Raw genomic sequence first — 9662 nt, forward strand, 5'->3', positions numbered from 1 at the left:
TTGTCCTTCAAGAATGTGATTTTAGAAGCATTAAATCACCCTCATGCCACTACAATGATTAGTACTAGTAATCTTTTTTTTAGAGGATTAGAAGGAAAACATTCAATGGACATAAAAATGGTCAAAAATTGTTTGCTTGTTTTTCTTACTGCAGGTTAGTTCCCACCCTCCCCACCCCCCAAAAGAAGATACAAAATGAACTTGTAATTGGGAAGGTAACTTGGTTGAACACTCCAATTCACCCAGTTGCTTGTTCCCCACATAGGTGAGGGGAAGAGGCATTAAGTTTTATTAGTGATGTTATAGCAGTAACCAGATGTGTTAATAGCAGCTTATTTCAGGTCCATCAATCCTTGGAGAACACATAGAGGAAATCAAGGCTGTCGTTCTCCAATTGCCTACATCTGAATACATTCCACTACCATGGAAACTACAAAGGAAGGAAAAACATATTTATTCTGGGATTCATTTACTAGGATATTTAAGCACCTTCTCTTCCATAGAGCCCCAGAGCAGTGATAAGTGCTAGGGGCTGCTGTGTTTCCTGGTATGAGCTCCCATCCTCTAAGGATCCTAAGAAAGATAGTGGATTGGTCCTGGAGCCCTCATGAAAGGAGGGAATGGTCCCATGGAGTGGAACATGTGTGGCCCAAAACCTGGGGGTTGGGGGGGCAATACCAGGTGGGAGTGGCAGGGCAATCGTTCACCACAGCTGGAGGACCACTAGGGGGTAGGTTGAAGTAGTTAGAGGCTTCTTCTGCAGCAGCAGCAGGAGGAAGAGCTCCTGGGAGCCCTGAAACAGGCTCAAGCTTGATTCCAGTATCTGTGGTTCCGTCCTTCTCCTTTTCTTTTCCTCTAGCTGCTGGGACCTTCCCCATTTCACTTTGAGCCTACAGCTATTAACAACCGGTTTATTAAAGGATTTCTTGGCAGCCACTTCTGTAGCCTGACTTGTGGCAAACTGGATGAAAGCACGCTGCTGTCTCTGCACAATAGTGATGGTCCGGATCTCTCCAAACTGGTAGAAGTGATTCTTTAGATCAGTCTCAGTAATGGTATCACCCAGACCACCAGCATACAGTGTTGTAATAGTCTTGTCCTCTGGTGGGTCCAGATGTGGCATTGTTAAAGCCCGCTTTATGAGTTTATCTGCCACAGGGTTGTTGATTCCATAAGGTCTTTAATGTTCTGATCAGCAAGGGGGTCATCCGGATCTGTTGGTTTTTCATGTCTGTATGGACATTCCTCTCCTCTCTTACATCCTCCTTTCACCTAGAAGGAGCAAAGGTGTGGTTGATTCCTTTTGTAGTAGGGGTGGTCTGGGCCAGTTTGAGCAGCATGTCACTGGTGGATGTGGCTTTCCCCAACATGCCACCTGACTGCTTTCCATCAGAGTTGGAAATCTCTCTCTATATATTTTGTGTGTAGTACTCTTTGTTGACATCAGATTTTGGCATATCATCCTTAAAATATAATCCTACATTACACACCTGGATGGGCAGGCCATACTCTAGGTCTAAGAGGCAAGTCTGATAGACATTCTTCGATTTACTGCAGGTCTGGCACACTTCAGTCTTCTTGAAACGCATGAGGACCCTGGGGCACCAATGAAACACTGTGAAAGGCCTGGCACAAATTTTGCATTCCTTCCCATACTTTTATTTGGTCGTTTGGATATATGGGTGTTCTCCAAAACACGTCTGGCACAGAATAGGGAAGTCCTCAACCTTCCAATTCTGCCTGTTGTAGGTGTTGGAACCTAGAGAGGTCACCATCTTGAAAGTATCTGGAGGCAGCCGCAGCTTCCAAGTTGGGAGAGGACTGCCACCTCCTCTATTTCTTTGCATTGATCACTTAGAAAGGCTTTCTTATCTTTCCTTGCTATTCTGTGGAACTCTGCATTGAAATGGCTATATCTTTCCTTTTCTCCTTTGCCTTTTGCTTCTCTTCTTTTCACAGCTATTTGTAAGGCCCCCTCAGACAGCCATTTTGCCTTTGTGCATTTCTTTTTCTCGGGAATGGTCTTGATCCCTGTCTCCTGCACAATGTAACAAACCTCCCCCTATAGTTGTTCAGGCACTCTGTCTATCATATCTAATCCCTTGAGTCTATTTGTCACTTCCACTGTATAATCGTAAGGGATTTGATTTAGGTCATACCTGAATGGTCTAGTGGTTTTCCCTACTTTCTTCAATTTAAGTCTGAATTTGGCTATAAGGAGTTCATGATCTGAGCCACAGTCTGCTCCCAGTCTTGTTTTTGCTGACTGTATAGAGCTTCTCCATCTTTGGCTGCAAAGAATATAATCAGTCTGATTTCAGTGTTGACCATCTGGTGATGTCCATGTGTAGAGTCTTCTCTTGTGTTGTTGGAAGGGAGTGTTTGCTATGACACATGCATTCTCTTAGCAAAACTCTAATAGCCTTTGCCCTGCTTCATTCTGTACTCCAAGGCCATATTTGCCTGTTACTCTAGGTGTTTGTTGACTTCCTACTTTTGCATTCCAATCCCCTATAATGAAAAGGACATATTTTGGGGTTGTTAGTTCTAGAAGGTCTTGTAGGTCTTCATAGAACTGTTCAACTTCAGCTTCTTCAGCATTACTTGTTGGGACACAGACTTGGATTACTGTGATATTGAATGGTTTACCTTGGAAATGAACAGAGAGCATTCTGTCATTTTTGAGATTGCACCCAAATACTGCATTTTGGACTCTTTTGTTGACTATTGTCAGGAAGCATTTAACAGGAGGCTTCCTGTGTGCTGTTTTGGATCTGTCAGGAATTCTCTGTTCCTTATTAATTCCAGAATTAATTAAGAGGCAAGCCTCTCCCCGGGGGCTGAGGAATCTAGGCTTTTCCTTCATTAGTTTTTCTATATGGTGATAAGTACCCTCTTCCTTTTTATGAACCAAATGGTAAAAGTTATTATTTACAACTCTCTCTCTCTCTTTAATATGGATCACCTATGTTTTGTAAGTCTGGAATTTTAATCTTTATCTTTGCTGAGAATAACTACAGTATATATGCCCACACCATGTTGATTAAAACACCTTTGCTCCATCAGAGCTATGGTCCCCATGTCTTGCTTTCTCTCTCTCTCTCTTTTTCAGGCTGATCCCCTGGAGTGCAGAGGTCCTCTGTGTTCATTTTCCTGCCTGGGCTTCTAAGACCCTCTCGAGAAGGCGCTCTGCACCTTCACCCCATTGAGAGGGCGCCTGAGGCCTTCGTGAACAGAGCAAGCCCCGTGCAGGGGTTTTATTGGCTTTCTGCGAAAACCAAGGAATATCAGCCTCTTTCTCTCTCCTTTACTTTCTTATCGCTCAACTCTGGACTACCAGGTTCCGGTCCATTAAAGGACCTCAACAGACTATGAGGGCTACTCTATTTCTTCTGAGGCATTCTTGCCCACAGTCATAGTTATAATGGTTATCTGAATTAAAGTCACCCATTCCAGTCCATTTTAGTTCGCTGATTCCTAAAATGTAGATGTTCACTCTTGCCATCTTCTGTTTGACCACTTTTAATTTACCTTGATTCATGGACCTAACATTCCAGGTTCCTATGCAATATTGTTCTTTACAGCATCAGACTTGACTGCTATCACCGGTCACATCCACAACTGGGCTTTGTTTTTGCTTTGGCTCTGTCTCTTCAGTCTTTCTGGAGCTATTTCTCCACTCTTCTCCAGTAGTGTATTCAGCACCTACCGACCTGGGGAGTTCATCTTTCAATGCAATATCTTTTTGCCTTTTCATACTGTTCATAGGGTTCTCAAGGCAAGAATACTGAAGTGGTTTGCCATTCTTTTCCAGTGGACCATGTTTGTCAAAACTCTCCATCATGACCTGTCCATCTTGGATGGCCCTATATGGCATGGCTCATAGTTTCACTGAGTTAGACAAGGCTGTGGTCCATGCAATCAGTTTGATTAGTTTTCTGTGATTGTGGTTTTCATTCTGTTCACCCTGGGACGGATAAGGATGAGAGGCTTATGCAGCTTCCTGATGGGAGAGATTGACTGTGGGTGAAAACTGTGTTTGTTCTTATGGGCACACATACACATGCATAAACAGGCAGAATAGAGGAAGAGCAGAAGGCATGTGGACCTTGGGAGACAGCACAGTCCTGGAAAGGGATATGAGGACCTGAAATTAGACATCAATGAGGAGAATGGAAAAAAAGGAATATTTCTGAGTTAGACATGGTATGGCATAGGCTTTGTGTCAATTTCCTAGTAATAAAGAGGGATTTGCTTTGATAGTTCATGTTTTGTGGTAGAAAGAAATGAAGAGATGGCCAGAATCCAGAACTCCCCAAACTATGAACACCCTGTTTAAATCCCTATGGTTTCTATGCCCAGATAATAAGGAGAATGAAGTATTAGTTGCTCAGTCAGGTCTGACTCCTTGCGACCCCGTGGACTATAGCCCGCCAGGCTCGTCTGACCATGGAATTCTCCAGGAAAGAATACTGGAATGGGTAGCTATTCTTTTCTCCAGGGGATCTTCGCGACCCAGGGATCAAACCCAGCTCTCCTATATTGCAGGCAGATTCTTTACCATCTGAGCTTCCAGGGAAGCCCTAACAGTAAGTCCAGCCAAACTGACCAAAGTTTAGCATCAAGCTGGCTCTGTTCCCCCTACTCCAGCGGGAAGTCTTTGTGCAGCAACCATATAGTAGCCCTGGTGGTCCACAGTCTTTACTAGAGCCGGGCTCCTTGGCCCCATTTTCTCTTGATCAGCACCATCAAGGCTTCCATATCTATGGTGAGAAGAAGCAAAGAAAAACTATTTTAAAAATGCAAAGCAAGTGCACAGGAGGGTAGGTATTAACTCAAAGTGGCTATACCTGTTTCTTTTCTGTTTTGTATTCTGCCTAGTTATGGATGGGGCTGTCCCAACCCAGGGATCTAACCCAGGTCTCCTGCATTGCAGGAGCATTCTATACTGTCTGAGACACTAGGGAAGCCAGAAGAGAGTATAGGGGTGAGATGACACAAGCCATGTTTATATGGAATGTCAGCTCTCTCTCCAATGCAAAGATAGGTGGGGGAGGAGAAGTAGATGTCCAGAGAATTTGTCTAGCAGAGCTGTTAACAATCTTTGGTTATACAAAGGGAGGCCCACTACTGGGTTGGAAGGAGGGTCAGAGTAAAGAAAAAGATGAGCCAGTTTATGAAGGACTAAAGCCTGAATCAGTAGAAAGAACAAAGAACAATAACTTGCATAAGAATATCTGTTATTGGGGCTTCTCTGGTGGCTCAGTGGTAAAGAATCTGCCTACCAGTGCAGGAGACATGGGTTTGATTCCTGATCGGAGAAGATCCCACATACCACAAAGCAACTAAACCCATGCTCTGCAACTATTAAGTTTGTGCTATAGAGCCTGGGAGCTTCAGCTACTGAAGCCCATGCTCCACAACAAGATAAGTTACCGCAACGAGAAGCCTGCACATCACAACTAGAGAGTAGCCTCTGCTCGCCACAATGATCTCTCACCAGAGGGGAAAATAATGGCCACACGGTAACAAAGACCCAGCATGGCTAGAAATAAAAAATAAACTTAGAAAAAAGAATATCTGCTATTTAATTCTAAATTGTGACATAAACGGCTTCCTTCTTCTTTTAATGTTTAAGAAAGTCTGTTACATTCACCAAGACTTTATGATGGTGGCTTTGGGAGTGGGCATAGATAAATGGAATGGATAACTTCCACATCTAGGAGAAAAAAATATGAAATAATGAAGGACCATTCAAAACATCAAGACAGACAATCCATTTAGCTGGGAATTAGGCTAATTTTATTATTAAATTTTAAAAGATGGGACAACTCACTCTAGTTTGTAGGGTAAATGATAACAAAATTGTTAAGGAATCTGGAATGTGCAGTTCATGGGACTCAATCCTCTGGAGCATGGAGCAGAGGAGACAAAGGTAGGGAAAATATCTAATGCGCAAACAGAGAATTCCAAGCGCACACTGGCACCGCATCTTCAAGGAGGAGCAAAGAAATGCAATTCTCTTGTATGCCCTGAAGGGTAGAAATGGAAATATTTGGTGGATAGCAAAAGTGACAACTATCATGGGTTGACTGAGAAAATTTCTTGGACTATTGAGAAATCAGTGCAGAAATAGTAGGGGTTATGTGAGTTGGGGGATACTACTACAAAATCCTCCTTAACCAATCACTGTACATTTTTCAGCCTATTATTCACTCCTCCAAAATGCCCTGTGAGGTAGGATTCCTGTTCCTTCATGGCCTTGTACCCTGACTGCCATAGAAACAAGATAAATCATCTATCTAGGTATCTTTGAGATGTAGTGATAAAAAAGGAGCTTTCTTATATCCTTCAGATATATATAAAATGTTTTGAAGTTTAATAAGCTTATTTATAAGTATTGTCTCATTTTATACTTGAAATGATCCCATGAAATGTGATTACTATCTTTTACATATAGGAAATGTCTCTGACAGAGGTGAAAGTTCCATAGAGAGTTAACAACTTACATGAGTTTTTGCTGTTGTGTGTGTGTGTGTGTGTGTGTCTGTGTGTGTGCTCCATTGAGTCCAGCTCTTTATGATTCCATGGACTGTAACCCACCAGGCTCCTCTAGCCATGGGATTTTCCAGGCAAGAATACTAGAGTGGGTCGCATTTCCTACTCCAGGGATCCTTCCGACCCAGGAATCAAACCCACATCTCTTGTGCCTCCTGCACTGGCAGGAGGGTTCTTTGCCATGGAGCCACCTGGAAGCCCCGGCTTTCACTGTTAGCCAGATCCCATGCCAGGTTGCAGTGGCACAGCTCGAAAAACGTCAGATTCTCTGCCATTTGACCTTCCCTCTTTTGTGGTCATAGGGACCGTTTTGGGGAGGGGAGAGTGAGAAAATCTGACATAACTTGCATAGCCTCAAGCAGTGCTAAAGCTGATGGGTTTCTGGAACAGCCACTACCTGGGTACTTGTGGATTCTCCACACTAGGGTCTAATGAGGAGGGTCTTGGTACCTGAAAGCACGAGTCCAATAAGTCTTGTCTGGGCTTGTTTTCACTTGGCTCTCCAGATGGGAGGACTCCTGGGAGCAACTGATTCTAGAATACAAGGGAACAACTATTTCCAGAATACAAGCATAGTGGTTGCTCTGAGAAAATACCCTACCAGATTGACTAACCAAATCTCTAATCTGAAAATCTGTATAGGAAATGATTGCAAAGTTCATCAGGTCACATGTGGCTCACTGAGATCTAGAAGCAAACAGAGGAAAATTTTTTCTCCTTTCTTTTTTTGCAAATCTTGTCTAGGTCCTAAACAGAGAACTAGTTTTCTATCTTCGGGGCTTTATCCAAAGATATTCACAGATAAAAGAGGGCCAGGAGAAGAAAAAACATCAACCAAAGAAAAATTGCTTGGGTAGAAGAATCTCTCTTTTCACGTTTATCACGTTTATCTGTGCTCCCCCATTTCCCAGGGAGAGTCATAGAGGAGGACCACCAAGACAGAATTCACTCCTCTTGTACAGGTGAGGGGTTTCCCAGGAGGTGCTAGTGGTAAAGAACCCACCTACCAAAGAAGGAGACATGAGCCGTGGGTTCGATCCTTGGGTTGAGAAGATCCCCTAGAGAAGGGCATGGCAACCCACTCCAGTATTTTTCCCTGGAGAAGCCCATGGACAGAGGAGCCTGGGGGGCTACATACAGTCCATAGGGTCACACAGAGTTGAACATGACTGAAACAACTTAGCACGCATGCAGGTACAGGTGAGACTCCAAATGACGCTCAGGAGCTTCAGGGGCCCATACTGACTGGCCAATCGTCTGCAGAGCTGGGTTTCTACCCTGAGAGCCTTACTCAGGGGACTTGCTGAAAGTATGCCATTTGGATAGTCTGGTTGTAGATCCTGGATCTGCCTCTAGCATTCATGTGACCTTGGCAAATTTCTCATCTTTTCACTGATTCAATTCAAGGTGGGAAACAAAATAGGGATAATAATAATAGAACTTACATGCCAGGTAATACATAGTAATCTATCAGTAAATGTTAACTACTTCTCTTATTGCTGTTGCTGCTATTGTTATTTTATTGCACAGACAGCATCCCAGCCCCAAGTTTCCAAAATAAAATCATTCTAATTTCTGAAAGATGTTCCACTTCCAGAGAAACCATAGAGAGCCACAAGAAGTTAACTGCCATCTGTTTTCCCTGTATGGTAGAAAACAGACCATTTCAGGACACAACTGTCCTACAGGAGAAGCAACCTAGAGGAAGAACTTGGGCTTTTGTGCCCAAGCTCTAAATCTAGGCTCTACCCCTCACCATCTTTGTGAGCTTGGCAGGCTTTCAACCTCTTCAAGCCTGATTTCCTCATCTATAGGCCAGGGACAATATATAAACCCAAATAGTTTACGTAGATGAGAAATAATATATACAAAAAGCCTTGTATGGTGCCTGGCTCATGGTAGGCTCTCAAAAAATTATAACTAGTATTTCAGTTCTTACTATTCCATCTGATCAATGGCTAATCCATGTGATTCATGACATAGAAGCTCACATGCATGCACACACACTTACACATTCCCCTCTTGGACCTAGGATGGCCATGTTTGGGGTGTGATCTTCTCTTGGCAGGATTAGTCCAGATATTTATTTTAAAAGCAACAAAAGACAGATGAAGGAATTGACACAGAAGAGCAAAACAAGAATAACCATATTGCACTCTACCGTTTACAAAACATAAAATTCACCAAAATTGCCTCAAGTCACATTTTAAACAGTGATTTAAATCAACACCTCAAATAAGACTATATTTCAAGCCAGAATCTCACTGTAGAAGATAAGCAATTTCACAAATGTTCTGTCTTTGTCCCTTGATTAATTGTATCCCTAGATAATTGGGCAAGGATTACAGTTTGTACCACTGGACTTCCATCCATGTACCAGTCTTTCCCAGTAAATCCTAAACTAAACCACAAACTCAAAGCCTCTTAAGTAAACAGACAGTGGCTAATTACCCAGCTATAATCCACTGGTATTTTACCTTACTTTAAACTTTGTTATAGAACTGATCTCAGATACTAAATACATGAGACATTTTAAAAAATAAAACTTGTAAAAATTGATTCCTAATCATTATATTATCTCCTGGACTATTGTTTTTCTTTTAAAGTAAATTCAGATTAACACTAATAAACATTGATTTTTTAAATCTAAATTGCATGTTCCTCTAACTACATTCAAAACACGGGACCAAGTTTTATATGATTATTTAAGCCTGTTGGAGAGCTTAAGTGAACAGCATTTATGGGTGACCCCAATCTGCACTGAAAAGGTCTTATTACTTTTAGTGCTTTATATTATTTTATGTGGTGCCCCAGGAACTAAATGGTCCACTTTACATAGGTATTACTTGAGACCATGCCTTCCTTCATCTCGTATACCAGACCAAAACAAAATTTCTGGGGGAATTTTACCTGTTTGGGCAAGACTAAGGATGAGATATTGTTCATGGTCAAGTTCTGATTATGATCATGGTGCCTAGAACAGAGTTCAGCACAAAATAATAGACACAATAAATACTGATTAGTAATATTTATATACACTAATGGAGGGAATTGGGACACAGTTAACCAAAGTTTATGAGTATCTACATTGCCACATTAGATGT

General features: G+C 42.2%; 1 pseudogene; it reads right to left on the reverse strand.

Moving 5' to 3' along the window:
- Positions 1-407: 407 nt before the first annotated feature.
- On the reverse strand, positions 408-2612 carry LOC133255426 (pre-mRNA-splicing factor RBM22-like; annotated as a pseudogene).
- Between the last annotated feature and the right edge of the window lie 7050 nt (positions 2613-9662).

This window comes from Bos javanicus, chromosome 10, assembly GCF_032452875.1.
Source record: "Bos javanicus breed banteng chromosome 10, ARS-OSU_banteng_1.0, whole genome shotgun sequence".
NCBI lineage: Eukaryota > Metazoa > Chordata > Mammalia > Artiodactyla > Bovidae > Bos > Bos javanicus.